Here is a 19,056-nt window from a genome sequence, read left to right as displayed (position 1 = left end):
ATCCAACAGCTCAATTAAATTAAGCTGTAGCTTACACATCATAACTGCCATAATAAATAATATATTTATCTAATCTAATTGCAATACGTATATTCCATTTGCAGCTCTTCTATAAACATTGTAATTAAATGTTAATAGTTTAACACAAGTGATAAAAAAGTTGTTTCATTATGATTGTTTGCATATTTGCTTTGCAATTGTTTACAATTTAAACTAATTATTATTATATGAATGTATTTTTTTTATTGGCCAACAAAATAAATACGAGCGCGTATTTCAATTTTAAGCAACGTTTTCCTGGGCAGGCAGCCGCCCGACCTCAATTTAACTGCCTGGAATGATATAACACCTATTAACATAGAACAAGATGGATGGAAAAAGCTTGTTCTGGCCCATTGCTCGTCTGCGAGCAATATATTACTTTCTTGTTTTGCAACAAAATTAGAAAATATTCCAAGGTATAGCAGAAAATAAGCAAAATAATTTGTCAGCATGCTGAGCAGTATAAATTTGTCGTGGTACCCAACTTACAAAAGAAACAAAGAAGATTTAATTTGAGTCTACAGACATTGTAAAATATGTGTTATTGAAACAAAATAAATTATATATTAAAATATTTAATGCGTATTCGTACATAAACTTTGGATATGTAATACACATAAATTTGGTATTATCCTTGAGAGTCTACCCTAACGCAAGTGCTGTAAATATAGCTATGAACAAAAATGGATGCCCTGAAAATAAATTGGGAATGGAAAAGCTTCATATTTGGTTTCATTGACCTGTGTAAACTTCGGCTTAAAAATATAACTGCATTTGGTAGGCCTCCCCTTGTTTTGGGGAATGTGTTGAGCAACCCCTGGCGGCCGACCTTTGATACGCCATTTGTTATTGTTGCTGAGAGGCTTGGACGCGCTGCGTCTTCGATTTGGACATTGATTGCATACGGAATTGATGGAAATACCGACACGCCGCCGGGCCACAGGGGGGTAGAAAACGACCCAGTGCTGGGGGATATGGGGTGATAACACGCTGTTATCCCGACGGGCAGCCCATCCACGGGGAAATTGAATGTGGGGCGTGTGTAAAATTGATAACTTTGTTTGTGTAAACAGCGTCGCGACATTCAACCACTCCACAGCTGGAAAGCTCCACCCCTCAGTCGAACCGACAAATTTTACTCGACATGATGTATGTGTGCGTTACGTGTGCGTGTTTATCGCGCATACGTAACGTTGCCTCTGCTTACCCGCACACACACACGCGCAGGCACACGCATACACACCATGCGAATTATCGGTGTCAATTTTTATGCTGCTACGTGTGCGAAATTTAACAGTGAGCACCTGATGATGAGTGGACGCACACGCCATGCTTTACTTTTTCAAAAGCGAAATGCACCCGGAACAAGAACAACAACGGCACTGACAACAACAACAAGGAGCAGCAGCAACAAGGAGCAGCAACCAGCAATAGCACATAAAACGATGTTGCCCAATTTGGCATTACATTTTGGTCCATTGTTGTCGACATTGAGTCGATAACGAAATGAATCGAAAATAGAGAGCAAAGCGCATAGAGAGAAAGAAGGAGAGAAGGAGTGAGAGAGAGAGAGAGAGAGAGAGGAGCGCACAAAATAAACAATAAAAGCAAAAGCAACAACAATCACAAAAGGACAGCAGCAACAACTGAAGCAACAGCAACACAAGCAACAGCAACACTTACAACAAACGATTAATTATGCCTGACTAGAAGTTACCCTATAAGAAGCTTAAGGGAAATTTTAAATGTCAGACTTTTCTAACTTGGCTTGAAACTGGCTAAGAGTGTGCAATGAACTTCGTTTCTAAGCTCATACAAAAATTCTTTGAAATTGTTTCAATCGCATTTTTATTTCAGTTCGATTGAAATATCGATAATAATAGATTTTCAATTGAAATAGAAGGCATTAACGAAATAATTGCAAAGCTCATGCATATCGTATAATGTATTTTTCTAATAATATTCCCTATGTATCATATTATGTATCGCACCTGCCTAAAAATATTATCAGGTATTGCAATTGCCCAAGAATATTACCCATAAATAGAAGACCATCTGTTGGGCAACCCAGCAGACGTATGACATTGTAAGTTGCTTTTTAAGAGAAACACATTTATAATGCGATTGCGGTTATTCGTTCCATTATCTCTCTATCACTCACATGCATGTTTGTTCTCATGGCTCATTGGCTATGCATATGCATACATATATATTAATGGATTGCGGAGCAATCACTATCACTTACTATGTTTCTAAGATTATAAGAGAATTTGTAAAACATAAATTCAAAACAATTGTGTACTACAAATAATATTTAAAAGCTATTCGAATTGACTTATAGCTCCTAAAAAAATATAATATAATATTGGCAAATATATATAACCCCATCTGCAGCCAAAGTCCCCAGTAGCAGTGCTTCATTTGAAGTTAGTTAATTATACATTAGCTCTCATCTCTGCCATCTCATCTATTGGGAAGCCTTGAAGCTGCTTTGTTGCTACCTTAGCTTGTAGATAGTTGAATATAGGGTATTTCAATAGCTACAGTCCAAAGAGACATTGTGGCAAGTAGAGACTGTTGCGTAAAGCACAGGAAATCCAGATGCGAGTCCTTGTTGCTGGTCCAGGATTCAGGAGTGCGCTTCAAGCTTTGCACAACTGTTCATCAGAATTACAAATTGTATTCGATTTCCGGTATTTGTGATGCTTGAGTTAACAATCGAAGTTAGCTGTCGAAAGATGGCACGGCGTCAGCTCTATTATTATTATTTTCTTTTGTTTTGCTTCTTTTTTGTTTTGGCGCTGGGTCTGGCTGCTCCAACTAGTCACGCCCCTCATGCCACACCCACGCACACAATTTAAATGCCATATAAAGTTTTATGCATATTGCGCAATTGCTGCTGTCATTGTTGTTGCTGTCGTTGTTGTTCCTGATTTGTTCGTTAGTTTTACAAGTTTGCGACAAAGACAAAGTCAACGGAACTGCTCAGTTGTTAAAAACATTTGATTCGATTAGACGGATTGATTTGTATTAACATAGAAAACGCATTGATTTCGCTCACTTGAGCACCCATCAGAAAGGGATTCGATGTCCTTCCTACGTCAATAGTTCTTTGAGCTGGCAAAAAATCTGTCGTTTCCAATCTTCAAATAACTCGAATGCGAATAGCAAAACAAAAACCGTTAAATCAAAATGTTAAACTGTTTAAGGGATTCATGCCGGAAGCTCTTTATAAAAGACATAAAAGGATATGTCATCCGCTTGAAATTGAATGCTAATTATATTCTGTTGCATTCATTTTGTTGAAGCTGATTATATTTAATAGCCATTGACTTTAATTTAATGTGGAGTATATGTGTTTATTCTATAAATATTATTTTTATGAAGAAATGAACGTTTGGAATTTAATTTACCATTTCAGTCTAAGCGAAATTCGAGTATTTAATTATTATATTTATTAGAATATTTTTGGAACAATATTTTGCCTAGTGCTAATTCATTGCACACAATCAAAACATTTTCGATAAATCGAGCGGAACAATAAAGCTTATCTCTTTTTAAATACCCTGTACACACACCCATTTTAGAAATGGATATGTTTGTCTATCTAGAAATCTTTAAAAATCTTTACTAGTTCTTCTGCCTTTTAAATGAAAGTTTAATAATTATTATTTAAATACTTTCTTAATTAAATTCTCATTTAAATAATTTTAATTGTATTATAATTTTTTCTGGAATCCAGGGTACTTCTCTGTCGTATATTGACCATATAAATAATAAATTGATCCATAAGCATAATTAAATAGATAAATCGTGTAACTGCCTCAATTGATGATAAAATTAAAATTCATTTTAAATTGCTGTTGCCATTGCGAATCGACTTAATTAAAATAACAAAATATAAGTGTAAAAATTCATAAATTATTCGCTTGCTCTCCAATTTAAGGAGCTGGCATAATCATAAAATATTAATTTAACAACCGCTGATGAAATGGATGATTTCACTAATTGAAAAGTTGGCATCCTGCGAAAGTTTCTGTCGCTTTTGAGGCGGGCTTGAAGTGTGACTCCAAGGACCTTCGACAAGAGTTTCTTGCGAATCTACTGAGGTCATACGCGAGGCGCCAGTTTAATGAGTCCCAGCACCCCAGCCATTCACACCAAAGCTTAAACGTCTGTTGACCATAAAATCAACCAATGATTGACCAGCCATTGACGGCGGGTGGCTTTTGGCCAACTGGACGTTTAATTATGGCCAACATAATGCGCTCGAATGGCAGGTTACATTCAATTTGACATGTAATTTTATCGCTGCAAACAAAAACGAAAACTTTATGTATGCATGCGCGTGTGTGTGTGTGCCTGTGTGAGTGTGGGGTGTGTGTGTGTGTGTGTGTGTTGCCGCGTCATGAGCAATTCAAATACATATATTTTATTATTTTATTATCTACTGTTTTATAACTTTTTCTATCCCTAGCTTCCAGTTTTGCTTGAATAGACCCCACCACGCCCTCTAAGCTGACACTCAAACTTTCCGCACGTTTTACGTATAAAAAATGCTCTAGTCCAAACGTATCCAAAGCTTCCGTCAGCAGATTTGTGTCGTACACGCCCACCCTCTGCCATCCCCCGCCAGCCCACGCCAGCCCTCGCTAGCCCCCGCCAGCCCTCGCCAGCCCTCGCCAGCCCACGCTGGCGCACCCAGCAATCGCCTGGCATCATAAGACGCGGCAAATGGCGCAATTGTGTGAAAGTTGAAAAACGTTTTTGGCGAAATGTGCGGCACTAAACAATGCCATAAAGCGTCAAACTTGTCGATACTTTTTCTGCTTCTTCTATCTAACGTATCAGCGAGTACGCCGCGCATCCGTATCTGCAAATGTATCTGTATCTATAGCTGTGGAGCTGTATCTGAGCTATGTATGGCTCGTATCTGCTGGGGTTTTCATATTGCTTCTGCTGTCAATTTCAGTTTTTTTCTCGTCTTACATTTATTTTTGTTGTTGTTGTTGTAGTTGTTGTTGTCTTTTCCTCAGTCTTTGGTTCTTTTTGTTATTTGTGCCACTTTGATTATAACAATGGCAAACTGAAACTGCGATAGAGCTGCCACTGACTGGGCGGGATGGTGCGGGGGGTCTGGGGCACAGGGACGTGTAAGACACTGGGAGACAATCGTTTACAATCTTGGCAGAGAAAAGTTTTCAATTTGTAACTATTTGTTGTTCTGGGTTATGTAAATTGGCTCTGATTCGTTGTTGGAACTTTAAAAAACATTTTCATTGCGTTTGCACTTACGAATGTGACAGTCCCAGCCAGCCCAGCCACATCCCTTTCCCTTATCTCTTTTACACTTCATTTGCAGTGGCACATTTCAAAATCGTTTGCCAAAATTTCCAGCAAATTCTCATTAATGTGAATGCTAGTTAATGCGTGTATGTGTGTATTTGTGTATTTGTGTGTGACTAATTTCGAGTGCCTGGAAATTGCATAAAGTGCATGAACGTTCGGGTCATCATCTAGCGTAACGCGTAACGCATAACTCGGCCCATTAATCATTTATGGGCTGCGCTTCAGTTTTTCAGGTTTTCACTTTAGCAGTTTTTCAATATATATTTCAACAACTTTTCTGCCACACAATGCAGTTTTATAGGCCACGCCCGGACTGGCAGAAGGACGAGCGAGCCAGGACCTTAACATAATGGCAATCGGTAGCTTAAATTGCAGTTGCCTCTACTTGTTCCTCAGCTTCCTTACGCTGTTGTTGCAACTTGTGGCCTTGCCACGACCGCCATGGTAACAATTGCTTGCCTGGGGCAGGCGCTTTCAATGGGCAATTCAACTCGGCCCCAACGATAGAGTTGTCTCTGCTCCAAGCAGCAGAAGCAGTGGCAGATAGTTAGTTTGGTAGGCGGCTTTTGGCCTCGTGCTGGGTCCATTCATTGTTCCGTTCGTGGCAAATATCTAGATAAGTTTTCTTAATAACCTTGCGGCTTACGAAATATGCAGTTTAAAGCGATAACAAAAAAGGTCGCCCGACTCTAATAAAATGCCTCAATAATAGAATTTAATTTCATTTCGTTTTACTGGCCTACAAAATAACAACTAAAAAGTTCCTTTGAGCATTTTATATACGCTACAGTTGGCACACAGCGGAAATAAAAAATTATAAATAATTTACAACTCTCGTTTGACCAAAGTTTGTTTTAGTTTAGTTACTAAACACGGAATTCCATTTTGCAATGTAACATAAATGCATATTGCATTTGCTCTTTTTGTTTTTTTATACCCTGAACCCATTGAAAATGGGAAATCAGGGTATAATGGTTTTGTGAAAAGTATGTAACAGGCAGAAGGAATCATCGCAGACCCCATAAAGTATATATATTCTTGATCAGGACGACGAGCTGAGTCGATATAGCCCTGTCCGTCTGTCCGTCCGTCCGTCCGTCCGTCCCTCCGTCCGTATGAGCAAAAGGATCTCAGAAGATATAAGAGCTAGAGAGCTGAAATTTGACATGCATACTCGTGTATACCATAGGCAGTACAAGTTTGCTTTATTTTTTCGATAACTCATCCGATAACTTTTTTATCGAGAATAATCGAAAAATCGACATTGTTTTTTCAGCTTAATTTGAACACTTTTAGACCTGGAGACTTCAAATTTGCGCTGTATATAAAGTTAATGTATACAAAGATTTTGTAATTTACAGATTTTGGATACCACGCCCCCTTCGCCCCCAATTTGTAAAAAACGGATTTCAAATACTAGAAACTTGTGCTTTGGAATGTACACACATTTTAGCCATATGATTACGCTCTAAAAGTTGCATTAAGATCGTATGTCTACAAAAGAAATTATTCAACAAATAAATTCTCATTATATTGCCCACACTACAGTGCAGCCCAAGCGCAGCCGCTGCTAGCTGCGCAGTTTGCAGAGCGCGTGCTTATACGTGCATGTGTATGTATGTGTGCATAAAAGAAGTCCAGAATGATTAGAATATCAGTTTGGAGGGTTTAGGGTATCTCCTAGTCGAGCAGTCTCGACTGGAGCCTTCTTACTTGTTTTTTTTTTTTTTTTGTGAAATTTCTAAATAGTTGAGCTTAACGTGGTGCACGTGCTAAATAGGGCAGTCAAAAGGTGCCAACAACTTTTCGCTGCCAATTGTGTATGTTAGAAATTCTAAATAGTTCTCATGTAGTTAACAAAAAATGCTGAATGATCAGGCATACTCGAATGGAGGCAAGAAAAAATTGTAGCTCGCTACGTTCTGGGCCTGATTGAATAATAGAAAATAAAATTGAGACGGAAATGCTTACGGCGGATACATCAGCATCAGCGCAATCTCATATACACATACAAAAAATATATATACTAAGCATGTAAAATTTATATAAATTTTCTGCTTTATTTTGAATACCATACTATCATTTTTTAACGTTTAAATTCTATTTTATAATTGAAATTCATAGGAACTAAATTAAATTAGAATATACATATATTTTGTGTTTATGTTTGCATAACATTTCGTATGAACAGATTGGTGACGCAATTTACTTTACTTACTTTTTATTAGATACACATAGAAGTCACGTTCTTCTGGCTAATTTTTGCAAGCTTTTTTACCGTTTTATGGCTTAGCTTGTGTTTGAGCCAACTAAATTGGCGTAATGAGTGAAATCGGTAAGCGAATCTGGCTATGGCGCATTGCCTGCAGCACTTGCATGTTTCGTATGCCCCCAGCTTCAGGTGGGGTGTGCCAATCTAATGATGCTTGACTTCCAGTAGGTGCTGGTCCAAAATGAAAATAAGAAATAAAAACTAGACACACACACACACACACACAGAGCAGCAGCAGCACAACAACAGGAGGAACAACATAGTAAACATATGTCAATTTTCCACTCGAGCTGCGATGCAAAGCTGGAGTGAAAAACGTAAGGCAAAAAGTGAACAAAGAAAGAAAATCAACGAAAAATCGGCAAATAGAATAGGAAACAGCGCAAAGCAGAGACCAAACCCAGAAACAGAACAGAGCCAGAACCAGAACCAGAGCCAGAGCCAAAGAGCGGAGATGAGAGACCAATGCCCAGGAATGTGCCATTCGCATTTATTTGCTATATGCGAGTGCCCCTCAGACAGTGTGTGGGCAACAGTGTGAGTGTGTGTATGTGCGTGTGTTTGTAGATTTTCGTATGTATTTTCATTTTGGCAGCCAACAAAAGTCGATTTTATTGAAAATTTCTTCAGCTATTTTGCAACGTTTTCTTTTATGCGATTTTATTTGATTTTTTCTATAATTCGAAAGCATTTTAAGAAGTTGCGTCAGGCGGAGAACACGAACGCTCCTTGATAAATATTGGCTTACCAATATGAAGCCATACATTGGGTAAAAATACATATATATAAATAGATATAGATATATATATATATGTGTATAGTAGCCTCAGACAGTGACTGGTTCCAGAGTGCCGAGCAAGGACAAATACAAGTGGGCGGATGCTGGGCTCGATTTGACCAAAATTTTGGTTTGAGTTCAGCTGATGCCTTGGTTGGGTTTGGTTGGACTCGGTTATTACTGGGTTGACATCGCCATGTCAAAACGGCAAATTGCTGGGAAACATGTAATTTTCATGGTTAGTTACATTTTTATTGTGACATTAAGTGGTTCGAGTTGCTGCTCTGTTTTACGTTTTTTGTTTTTTGTTTTAGCTTCGTTTCTGGAGCCTATGAATTGATTGGAATGCCCACATGAAAGGCTATTATCTCAGCGATTACGAGCATTTTCAGCCGGCTCTGCATGCAATAAGCCCCTCTTACCATCAACATCAACCGTCAACAGGATGTGTCTGTGGTGCACACACAAAACTTTATTGCCACCAACAAATTGTTAATACTCTTATCTTTACCCCAAAGAAATAATTGTTAAAAATAAAATAAACAAAAAACTAATTTTATAAAAAATATAAATATTTTAAAATGATCTTATAGTTTTATTTTAAAAACGTATATAATGATTTATTTATAATTTAGTATATTTGCTGATGTAATATTTGAGAAAGAGTATATCTCTAATAAAAAAAGACAGAGATACAAAATTATGTGAGATAGACAAAGCAAAATAGTAAGTGAGAGAAAGACAGCGAGAGATAGATAGATAGAGAGAGAGAGAGAGAGAGTGGAATAGAGAGATCATAATAGATGAATATTAATGCCTAAGGCGAGGGAGATAAACAAAGACAGAGTAAATAAATTATGCTGACAATTTTAAATTTACATTTCACATACAGAATAATTTTAAAGAATTTTTGCGATTGATCATGAATATTGTCAATGCTTAAGTGAACTGTCAACACTCTGCTTAAATGCAATATACACTCAATGTTGAAGGAGAACATTGTTAGAGTATACTTTCAGCTAGCTGTTTAGCCGGAAATGTGTGAGTGAGGCAAGTGTTGTCCATTTAACAGGGTAATTCAACACTCCAAACAGTGGACGGAGTGGACGGCCGTAGATTACCCGACTGCCCGACTGCCTGGCTGGCTGGCTGGCTGCCTCACTGGACTGACTGGCCTGACCCGGCCTTCGCCTGCCCGGTTGACTAATGGACTGATTGACTGATTGACTAACTGGCTGCAGCGTCATGCAGCTCATTGGCGTCCTGCAATTTCACAGAATCCGAATACATTCATCAAGTCTGAAGCGTTTCGTTGAAGAGTTTGTTTTGCTATTCGGCTCTGTCATGGCGTCTATCCTTGCCATGACTGGACTGCGGATTAGATCAACATTTGTGTTTACTGCGCCGGCTGGCATACCAGCAGCAGCAGCAGCAGCAGCAGCAGCAGCAGCAGCAGCAGCAGCAGCAGCAGCAGCAGTCGCACCAAACACGCGGCGGCAAACGTCAAACAATAAATCGCAGCTCCTTGTGCTTGCCAGCATAATAAGTACGTTAGCTTCTGAGTTTACGTAATCCATTGCCTACACGGTTGCCCATTTGCGATTAACCCGCCCAAAGAGCCAAAGCACACACACATGTACACAAATAGACAAAGAGACACAGATAGAGAGAGAGAGAAGGAGAGAGAGAGAGGGAGGGAAAGCCACAATACATAGACATAGATAGAAAAGCCGCAGCTACAAAGCAGACAGCATCAGGTTAAGTTCACCTTGAAGGCGGGTTAGAAAAGTGAATGAAGCAGAGCTACGGCTCTGGAATGGGCGGAGGGCGGCTAGACTCGGCGTAGATGGGCGAGCTCGATGAGGAAGCCTGCCACGAGAGACGGAGCTGGATCTGGGCGGGGGCATGGTCTTTGCTTTGCTGGTATCTTCTGTTCCTTGGCTCTTTGCATTTTATTGTCGAAACGTTGCGCTCATTGTCGTTCCTCTTGTTGTTCGTTGTTGTTCTTATTGTTATTGTTGTTGCTGTTGTTGCCATTGTTGTTTATGTGCGGGTATCAAAACGCTATTATGGCATGACGATGATGACTGTACCTCTTTACCTCCTCGCTGCGACTCCAAGCCTCTTTAATTCTATACGTACTTATGCTCACGTACTTGAGCAGGAATACTTGAACTACTTTGACTACTCGCATACCCTAAAAGGGTTCGTACTAACTGAATTTTTGAATAGAGCACGAAACAGACATATCAATTTCGTTAGCTAAAGAGCTGCACATTTCTTAAATATGAAGTTAGCACTTGAAATATTTTAATATTTTATTTTAAAATATTTTAGAATTTTCATGTTTTATTTAAAAAGCTGAATGTTGATACGTTGTTAAATAGAAAATTAAAATTTATAAAATTTAGTAAATAAAATATTAATATATTTAATTTTAATGAACTCTTCTATACGTGCATGAATATATTTATCTGCTCTTTATTGCGTCAAGTGGCTCAAGACTTTCCTGATTATTATTACAGGGTATCTAGTGTAAATATCAGTATTGTAGTTGCAAAATAAACAGCAAGTTCTGCTTAGTATTTATCTGCCTGTGCATGTGTGTGCTTGTGTATGTTTGGGTGTGTGTGTGTGTGTGTTTCTGGCGCTTGTTAACGCCCTCGTTTTGGCGGCTTTTCGAAAACTTTGCCAGCGCCGCTGTTATTAGGCAAAATTAAAGACTTTTGTCGCCTACACGCTCTGAGAGAATGCACGTACCCAGAAACAAATGGGCTTTGTAAATAAGCAAACAAAGCCTAGCCTCCGATTCCATGGGGTGAGGTAGCGGGTAGGGGGTTGTCTGAAGGCATAAGCCTGGACAGCGTGCAAATTATTTTAAGCAAACTTCATTCTTGAGTTTGTACAACTCGTTGCCGCTCGCTTGACACTGTCTGGGCGGGGAGGGGCGTCCGAGAGGGGTTGTGGCAGAACTAAGGACGGCATTCAGACCCACGTAGCCCAAGACCGAAGAAGTCTGAGCGAGCACAACTCGTTTATTGCTTGTTTTTCAATCATTATTCAGGAAAAGGCTTTTCCAAGGCTTTGGCCCCAAAACAACATTGTATACGAGCTGCCCAGATTCTTACTATACATATATACATATACATATAAATTTTGGTGTGTCTGTGTGTGGAGTGTTGGTGTGTTTGTAGAGTATCGTGTTTTGCACGCTTTTAATTAAAATGGGGGTCTACGATTTTTCACTTTTGCTCGGCTTTGAGCTGTGATTTATGAAACTTGCTTTCATGTTTTATAGTTTTATATATGTATAAATGTAGGTAGTTGGGTATAAAACTAAATGCTAAGTAAATGCTAAAAGGTTCAGCCAGACACAAATAGAGGCCCTTACCCATACACCCACGCACACACACACACACACACACCCACACACACGCACATTGAAGCAACTGGATCTGCAGTTTTAATTGAAAACAAGTTTAAAGGTCAGTCGAATGCGGTCAAGTGTGAGTGAGCAAAGCAACCTGGCCAAAACCTCAAATACAGTCCCTTAGGTGCTCATATGCAAGTCATCAGAACAACGACTGACTGAATATGAGGAAACCAAAGACACAAAAATATACAAAATATAAAAGTATATATAGCAATGGGCTCTTATCGGGCGGCACAGCCCCTGTTGGCTTGCGTTTGTGCGCTCGCTTGTACATCATGCGATTAACAAAAATGCCAGCAACTAAGTACACCCCTACACTACACTAAGCACAATTAATAGCATGTGACCCACCGCCCCATGCAGTGGGGCCATAACAATGCGGCCGTAAGACATTTGCTAATATTGATACATACATAATAAGATTATGGGGCACGTGAATGCTGCCATTTGTTATCACTCATTAAAGGCATGAGAAAGGAGATAGAGCGAGCCAGGAGCAGCGGCAGCCAGAACCCAGTCATGGCACTTAATGACAGACGCCTTTCGCTTTTCGCATTTCGCATTTCGCATTTCGCATTATTCGCCTTAAAGCTCTTTCTGTCACACGCTGCGTATGCGTAACATGCCCAACGACTGGCTTTGACAGCATTTAATGCGCAGCTGGGCATTCCCATAAATATGTCCATATTGAGTACAGTAATTGCAGCAAATTTCAATCACTTTCCAAGCAAACATAAAACTACAACAATGTTAAATGGTTGATTTAACAGCACACAACATTGCGTACATACACTGCGCATATTGCACTGCTCTGTCAGCTGAATGGATGAATATTTAGTCAATAAATGAAAGCGACCGCTTGATATTTCCAACGAGCTGCTCACCTGTCATGAGCTGCATGTGTGTTTGATGGATGTGAGCCAAATCGAATGATACATAAATCTGTTATTTCGTGGACTTGTTAATTAAATTGAATAGCATGGAATTAGGTGCGAGTGCTTTCTGGCTTTTACCACATTGATTGGATCACACACAGGTATTCATATTTTTCAAATGGAAGCCCATATTCAAAATGCCTATTGCTTTGTTCTAATCAAATATATTGTTGTATTTTAATCCTTTAAGACTGCAAGTAACTGTAGCTGCTGGCATGTCTTTCAATTTCATGCCAAATGGAAAATGAAAATTTGCAATATTTAAGTCCCAAGAGCTGAAGCAATCCATAAGCCATTTTGCAGCACGAGTAAATTTTCAATTTGCGGCAAGAATAATTGTCTTTTATTTTATTTTATTTTTAAAAATCGTCCATTCCTGGCATACCAATAAAGTGCGTTCAGGATTGCAATAAACTATTTATGGATGACTAGCCTTTAGGTATCCCAATTACCATTAATTGAGTTTCCATGGAATCGTCTGTTTGGTCACTTGTGAAAGCTCTTCACGCACAAATCAATACCGAAAAGCGCATAAATAATGCAGCATTTGCCATTGTCATTCTGAAAATTCTCAGAGATTTTGTCGACGTCATCGGAGAAATATGAAAAATACAAACAAAGCTTTTATTTGTCATTCAATTTGATAAGTGATTTTATAAGAATGAGAATTTTTGTTATTTCTTCTTGATTGAAAATGACTTTCGTCATTAGGGCTGAGTGGCGAGGCAGCTTCAATAATTGTTGGGGGACAGGCCTCAGGATATGCGAAGAGGGTAAACGGATGTGAAGTCCTTTTGTCATGTTTCTCTTGTCTATGTTGTGCTTTGTATCAATGCCCGTCTTTTGGCCATTATCCATTTAACAATACAGGCCAATTAGAAACCGGTATTGCCTTTTGGCCATGACACCGTATCCGTTTGCCTAGTTCTTGTTGCTATTGTTGTTGTTGCTGCTGTTGTCGTTTTCTGGTTGTTTTTGTAGCTGCCTTTGGATTTTGTACGGTTGTACTTGCAGCAGCTGATTGCGTTCCTTTTTTCCTAGTACTGTTTAATTAAAAGTCGTTATGGCTTCGAAGCCATAAAAGTTGTGATTTGAACCAAGTCAATTGGCTTTTGGGGCGATTGCATTTAGGCACATGAGCATAAAAATTAAACGTTGCCGGTTGCAGCTAATGAAACCCAAACCGAAAGACAATCAACGGCAACGACGTGACAGGCAGTCAGTCAGACTGACAGACAGACGTGCAAGAGAGAGAGAGAGAGAGAGAGAGAGAGAGAGAGAGAGACCTGAGGCCTGACAGCGAAGCGTGTGTGATGACTGCTCACTTTAATTTGAAGTGTGCATATGTTGGCTATTATTCCAGCATTATGATGCTTCACTTTGTCGCTTCCACACCCACACACACACCCATACACACCCACACACACACACACACACACGAAAGACAATTGCCGCACTCTCCGCCTGGCCTTAGCTTTATGCATGCCACATGCCTAAGGCAGAGTCACAGAATTCAGCATCATCCGCACATTGCACACATGCCGCGCGTCTGTTCTATTTGTACGGAGGCACAGTCGGATGGCAGACGGACGGACAGGCGCACAGTCGTAAGCCCAACATCTATTTTACATTTCCACATCATTTGTTCTAGCCATGAATTGAATGTATTATACAGCAGCCGCACCATAGGTGGTCGCACTACAAACGCATTCGCATTCCCATTCAGATTCACATTGAGCCCAGCAGTTGGCTGACCATTCCGAGCAGCTCGTCTGTGGGTCTGGGAGACTGTGAGCAGCGAGCCACATGCGTATGTGATGTAGCGCATAATGATAACGTGGCTCGAATGTTATCCCAAAAACGGAGCATCATTTAACCCCCAAACTCAAGCACAAACACACACAGCACACACACACACATACACATTGTCAATGCCACACCCAATAAGCGTGCGGCATGCTAACCGACTTTTATTGGCATATGATTATGGGCTCCCATTTTTTATGCCCTACTCTTAACAGTCGCTAAGTGCAGCGCCGCAGAAGAGACTCAGCGAGAGAGACCCTGAGTGGGAGAGCATCAGAGTTACACATAAAAGTTATATAAACACAACATAAAATAAATTGAAATATTTACAAGCGAGCTTGTAAATGTTCTCACAATGTTATATGGGCACACGAGAGCATCTCCTTTGTCATTTGAATGCGACCCACACTCGACGGCAGACAACAATGGAGCGTGCATATATAAAATGCTCCAAAGCCCAGCTATCAATTCATCAATTTCACTAACAACAAACGAAGACCACTTCATATCTGACCACAACAAATGTGTTCCGGCAAATGATTTCTCCTGCATAGAATAGCTACTTACATGGAGATAAAGAATGTGCCCGAATTAGAAATAAAGACCGATATTTGCCAAGCTCTGATAATATTGTGATAGGAAATTGAGCTACGAAAATATAGATGAAGCTGAATGCAAATACTTAAAACCCAAATTCGCATTAAAAGAGCTTGCTTAACTTATTTATTCAAATCAGCTTAAATAAAAGGCTATTCAACTCACAATTCTAATATTGAGTAGTGTGCCTATCAATTTTGACTGCTGAACATTTTCATTTAATTATTGGTGGATTGTATATCATAATTGGAATTCAGTGCGAGCCTTATAATAACGATAGAAGTTGAGCTACTAAAGCTGTTAGCATTAAATACATTTATACGCTTTCGTACAAATGCATTCTACGTCCACGATGGACAAATAAAATTGGCCATAAAAATTTCATTGCCTACTTTTGTGCGCCACAATAATTTTACTGCTTGCTGTAAGCAGGGTAATTAAGCAAGCAGTTCCAATTGCTAAACAACAATTCCAATGCATACTCGGAGAGGGAATACAGACATTACTGAAATGGTAAACTAACTCCAACTATATATTGCACCTTCAGCAACTCGTTCGTTTGACACGCAATCATTAGGGATTCCTTTCAAGAGCCAACTGTCAGGCCGACCCGCCCGCTTTGTGGGGTGGCCAATTAAAACATTATTAAAGGCTTACGTGTTTGATTGCCTTAGCGCCCAGCTAAAAACAATCTAAATGCTAATTTATTTACCTCAGTGGCAGATTTTTTAATAGCATTTATATATTTTTTATGACTTGTAGATAAAATTACACTTGTATTTTGTTAGACATGGGGCATAAAGCCGCCATTAACAGAGGCCCATTTACTAAACGCTTTGGTGCCCTGGCACAAACAATGATTCCCGTAACTGATGTGTTTACAAGAGTGTGTTCGTGTTTGTGGCTATGGCTGGGTGTCTCTCTGTGTAGGTGTGTGTGTGTGTGCGTGTGCATGTCCTACTTGTCTCCATATCAGTCGCTATTAATGTCAACCGCCCGCTGGCTTCGCTCACCGGCTGAACTTAACTGGTCCTTTAGCCCACGTTGGGTTACCTTTACTTTATGAATTTATGGCTTCGTAGTTGCTTTACCAGTTAAACTGCCTCCAAGTAGGCAGAGTTGACGGCTCTGCTCTTGGGTCTGCGTCACTATTTGCGGTCGGTCGGAAAGTCTGTGTAACAGCGATGAGAGCGAAGCATTTACAGTTCATACAATATTGTGCTTTCTCTATGCATTTGTGTATGTGTGTGGGCGTGCGTGTGTGTGTGTGTAGAATGTACATATACATACTTAGCGCAAACTTTTGGCGGCCTACAGCATGCCAACTTTGAACTTCGACGTTGTAGCTGTTGCTTGGCCTCTGTTTACATTGTTCCAAAGCTAAATGTCATTATAGCCGGGAATCGCCCAGCACCACCCTGCACCGCCCTGGCCCACTCTAGTGGCTGCTTTTGCTACTGGCAAAGGGGAGAAGCTTGTTTGCTTGCATGCATGTCGCCTGTGTACACACATCTATCTATGGCAGTGTGTTTGTGTGTGTAACAGTGCGTATGCGTGATGCGCATAAAATGTCATGCGAAAATAAAAGCCCCACGCACACACGCACACACGCACAGCACAGCTCACACACATTCAGACAATTCATTTGTGTGCCCAGCAGTCGCCCCTCTAGATTTTTGCTGTCTGATTTCAGCATGTCCTTCGTGCTATGCGCGCTACCCCTTTCTGGTACTCGGGCGCAACGTCCTGGCAGAGCGAAGGCGTTGTCACTTTATCTTAATGTGTTACCACCTACAACTTGGTGGCATCGCCTCTCGCCTGCTATCTGGCTGTTGGCTGTTGGCTGTTGGTGCGCTTGGCAGCTCAATGGCTCCCTGCGGTAGCATAATATCATCATTTATTGATCCGATTTATGTGACAAGCGAAAACTATGCGCTCGCCTCTATATTGAGCGGCTAACATGTTGATAGCTAGCGGGAATTTAAAAAACACACTTATCGCTCACAAATTAGCGAAGAGATGCGTAACGCCACGAGCTTAAAGGACTCAAATGGCAGCAGAGCTGTCAATTGAATTTATTTAAGAGATGCAATGTGCCTCGAATTTAAAGCAGTTTAAATAGCTGCGGAGCTGTCAATAAATCATCTTGCAATGATGGGCCTAGGCTTTGGCTACTCGAGGCTCATGCTGCCCCAATCACATGCATAATTTATATGTTAATGAATATCTATTTTGCTTTTGCGGTTTTTGCCAACGTATAAATTACAAATTGTATGCCCAGCCACGCGGACGGACAGGCGGCCGCTTCTACGCAGTGGGAACTTTAATTTACTGACTTTCGGGCCATCAGCTGCCAGACGAGGTAGTCAGCTTTGGCTTGGAACAGACCAAGCTCAGTTGGCCAAGTTAAGTGCAAAGCAAGTTCTGTAAACGGCAGGCACAGTCATGCCGCGCTCTGCCCCGCTGCTTTCTCTGCCTGCTTTGCCTGCTCGACCGCAGCTGTGGATGTACCTACCAATCGTAGCGTACGTGTAGCGGATGCGCTCATAAATCAATGCTGAAATCAAATAGTACTCGTCGTTTTCTACTTGTACATATACATATATGGAGCCTACACTCGGAGACGGGGCCAACCGGATGCCTGGGAAATGGTCAGCCGACGCCACCGGACTAGCTCGCTGAGTGTGACCCCTGTCCCCGCCTAAGGGGCAAAGCATTCCTGCTGACTTGCGCCTGCCGCCTGCCGCCTCCTTCCTGCCAATGTTCAGCTCTTTTGACATGGGGCTCCAGGCAACGGCCAGCTCTAAAGTACATATGTATGGGGCGTCGGAATTAAAAGTAAGCCTGCATCCTTCGTTTTGGGATCAACCTTTTTCACGCACACCTAACAAAGCTTCACTTATTTGGATAAATAAATAAATAAAGAAGTGGAAATAAGGCATAGAAAATAAAGTCAGTCACTTAAGTCGCAGCTGAGGCATTGTTGGCCAACACCGATTGATATAGCAAATTTCGTAAGATATTTTTAGCATACCCCAAATTTGGCCTTTGACCTGTGAGCTGTGAGTACTGCTGTAATGTGCTTCATATTCTTTTTCACGAAAACGCAAACTCTCGCAAATTTAATTTGCTGACATTCATATTTTTGTTGTTATAATTCTCTGTTCGCTGTTGCGTCCAATTTTTGCAGTATCAAATGAAAATTGGCAAATTCCTGGAAAAGTATCGAGTGACTTACAAATGAAACTCGGCCTAATATGCATATTCGCCTTAAAAGCCATGTACATTTTTTATTAGATCGACCCGAAACGGATGTCGTTTTATTCATCTGTTTGGCATTTTGACAACTGTTTAATTTAAATAAACCTGCTAAAGTAACACGCCAAGTGGGTTGAGTTCTGTAGCTTAACAGGCATGTTCGAAGAATTGCAGGCTTTTAAAATACAATTAAGCTGAAACAGTTTTATTTTATTCGGAAGCAAGCAAAGCAACAAATGCGAAATAAATATATAATACGTTACACAAGTATTACATTTCACTTAGAAAGTAAAATAAAATATGTATATAGAAATAAAGATATTTTCATCAATAACATTTTATAAATAAATTTATTAAATAATATATCTAGAGTATGAAGAGTCATGTTTCAAGTCATCTTTGTCGGAACGGATTCAGCAACTTGTTTTGTTCTGGCTTTACCTGCATTTTTAAATATATACAATGTATATATATATATATATTTATATATTTCTTTATATTTATATGATATACAAAAAGAACATGTCCCTTGTGCTGTTGCCTTGAAAGGGGCAAACATCAGATTGAATACCTGTGAAACTCTTTT

This window comes from Drosophila mojavensis, unplaced genomic scaffold (assembly GCF_018153725.1).
Source record: "Drosophila mojavensis isolate 15081-1352.22 unplaced genomic scaffold, ASM1815372v1 contig_231, whole genome shotgun sequence".
In the NCBI taxonomy this organism is placed as follows: domain Eukaryota; kingdom Metazoa; phylum Arthropoda; class Insecta; order Diptera; family Drosophilidae; genus Drosophila; species Drosophila mojavensis.
This window is presented reverse-complemented; position numbering follows the sequence as displayed.